The sequence below is a fragment of the Pygoscelis adeliae genome, unplaced genomic scaffold (assembly GCF_000699105.1).
Source record: "Pygoscelis adeliae isolate BGI_AS28 unplaced genomic scaffold, ASM69910v1 Scaffold294, whole genome shotgun sequence".
Taxonomy (NCBI): domain Eukaryota; kingdom Metazoa; phylum Chordata; class Aves; order Sphenisciformes; family Spheniscidae; genus Pygoscelis; species Pygoscelis adeliae.
Genome location: NW_008824722.1, coordinates 3,610,015 through 3,612,653, shown reverse-complemented (window position 1 = coordinate 3,612,653; position 2,639 = coordinate 3,610,015).

Here is a 2,639-nt window from a genome sequence, read left to right as displayed (position 1 = left end):
GCTGAAAACCACCTCCTATTTGCTTTTGTGTCTATACCTAGGGGAGGACAGAAGAAGTAGCTTCAGCCCCACTTGACCTTATCTTCATCCATGGCCACGGTCTGGTGGCGAGTAGCAGTCTGAGGTTCACTCTAGCTGGCCAGCTGGAGCTCCTGTTAGCTTGTCCCTTCCAAGTCCAGGCCTTAAAGCCAAGAAAATGTCTCTTTCCACCTCTATATTCCTCACACAACGTATTTTGCTAAAGCAGCTACGCTCCAGATAAAAACCGTCTTGAAAAAGAAATGAACTCTGGGTAGATCCGGGGACGTTCCCAACTCCAAACGCAGCTCAGGCCCCAGCCTTGCCCTTCTCCCCTTCCTTTGCAGGCTTTCTCTTCTACGTTGCCTGTGACTCGGAAATCACCAGGGAAGACCCAGCTGGGACTATCTGATTTTCTTTTTTCACACAAATTGCAGTGTGATGTGTGCGTCCACTGCACGCCCCGGCTTTGGTGCAGCTCCCTGGGGCTGGATCCAGGTGCAGACGACATTTCTCAGCAGCATGGCGTCAAAAGCATTTTGCCCTCAATAAATCTGGGCCAACGTATCTAGAGTAATACTTTGGGGGCTCTGATATTTTAAGGCCTTCAAAAATCCTTTCTTAGCTTTGCCCTTCAGGTCCAACTCCTCCTCTCGGGGTTTCTAAGCTACCCTCTATTTCAAGGCCCCTGTGCTTCACTCCCCATCCAAGCTTACACTGGCTCACGGGTCCAGTCCCCATCATACCACGTGGGTCTCAGAAAGCATCTGTTCCTACACCCATCATCTCCCGTGTCCCAGATCCACTTCCCCAGACAAACGTACCTGGCGTGGCACGAGGTGCCCTGACGAAGGGACGAGTTACCCACCACAGCTGCTGGAGACTCTTCGTTCTCATGCAGAATCGGCACGTTCCACATCAAGGCAGCGCAGCAGCCTCAGGCTCTCCCTCACCGGAGTCCCCCGGCAGCTCACTCTTCATTCACCTCCTTCGGGAGGCAGCTAACGCACCAGGCTCTGAACGGCATTCAACAGTTCTGCTGCTCCCCCCGTCACCCCTTGCCTTTCGGGGACCGCAGCAGGAAACGGGGCTGGCCATCTCTCACCTCCTCAGATGTCACGGTCCACCTCTCCAGGCCTAGCTGACCTCGTTACGCTTTCTTTTCAAGAAAAAGCTTTGCAGGAGGTAACCAATTCTCCTACAACAAGGTCCTGAAGTCAGATTTTCATGATCTCTAGGCAGTTTTTAGTAGTTTCTGGACAAAAATCCAGAAGATTGTACTGCTTCTGATAAAGACGAAGGGGGAAAACAATTAAGTACATTGCTGAAGTGCTGATAACCACCGCAGTGGTTTGTATTTGTTATTTGCATTAAGGAGCTTTTAAAACAACTGACAACCGCTGAACGTGCTCGTTGTTAGCAACCCAAACACCCCACTGCCACTGCGTAATTCGTCCTTCCCTTTCAGGGCTTTCTCTCTCCTGCTGCCGGGTGCAGCGCAGAAACGTTGCACGCGCGGCAACAGCTTCACACCGGCCACAGCCCGACCAGGGAGGCAGGAGCTCAGCCTGCCCAGGGACCGACGACTTCCCGACGCCGCTCTCCAGTCCACCCCACCAGGCCTAACGCTGCTGCGGACCGTTGCATGCACAGCCTCCAGCAGCGAGATCCTCACCCCGGCCTCGGGCCGCCCGGTTCTGCTTTAACACGAAAGCAGCTTCCCAGATGCGCCAGAGCCAGCAGGCATCCCCTCCGAACGCACGCTGACACGAAGGGGAGTTAGTTAAAACGAGCAGGCAGGTGGTAGAAAGGATCGAACCATTTTCCTCTGCAAAGCACTGCCCTCAGAATAAAAGGCCAAGATGACCCTCTCGCTAGCCCACCGATACTGCTTCGTTTTTAACCTTACGTTCTCCGAACTATCGCTTCCAGACATCTAATCCCAGTCGGCTGCTGCTTTCAGGAACCAAACAAAGCAGGCTGGCTGGGTAGGTGGAAGCAAATTCTGTAGATAGGACTGATTTCGCAGGAGCTGGAGGGAAGCAGACTGAAGTAGCCCGAAGGTTAATTAGCGCAACAACAGCAAATCCTAGCAGGACTTTACATGTTGAGAATTAATTATGTTTCAGGGGATTGTTTCCTTTTGATGAATGCCAAGGACTACAATGGGAAGGTTTTACTTGTCTCAGGGGCCTTTGTTAGTCTATTTTCTTTCTTGTACCAATCAAACATGATTTGTTTTAAACATACCCTAAACTGAGCTGGCACGGTGACTTTAAAAGCTCCTGCTGGTAACCAGAACATGCCAAGCACAAACACTAATTCATAAACAACCTCCGCTTCTGGAGTCTTTAGGGCAGAGCCTCTCCACAAACAAACTGTAGGATCTGCTGAACTGGAAGTGAAATGGCAACGCCGGTCGCATTTTGCTTCTGCTGCTGGTTAGCAGAGACAAATAACAACCGTGGGATGGTCTTCACCCTCACTCCAGTGCCGCGTTCTGGAGAAGACCTGAAGTGACAAGACCAGCCCCCAAATCCTAGTATCAATCCTGCCTCACCGGTACTCAAAGCTAAACCCACACTGCTTTCAGACGTTCTGATTTTGGCTGTTTGCCCTCA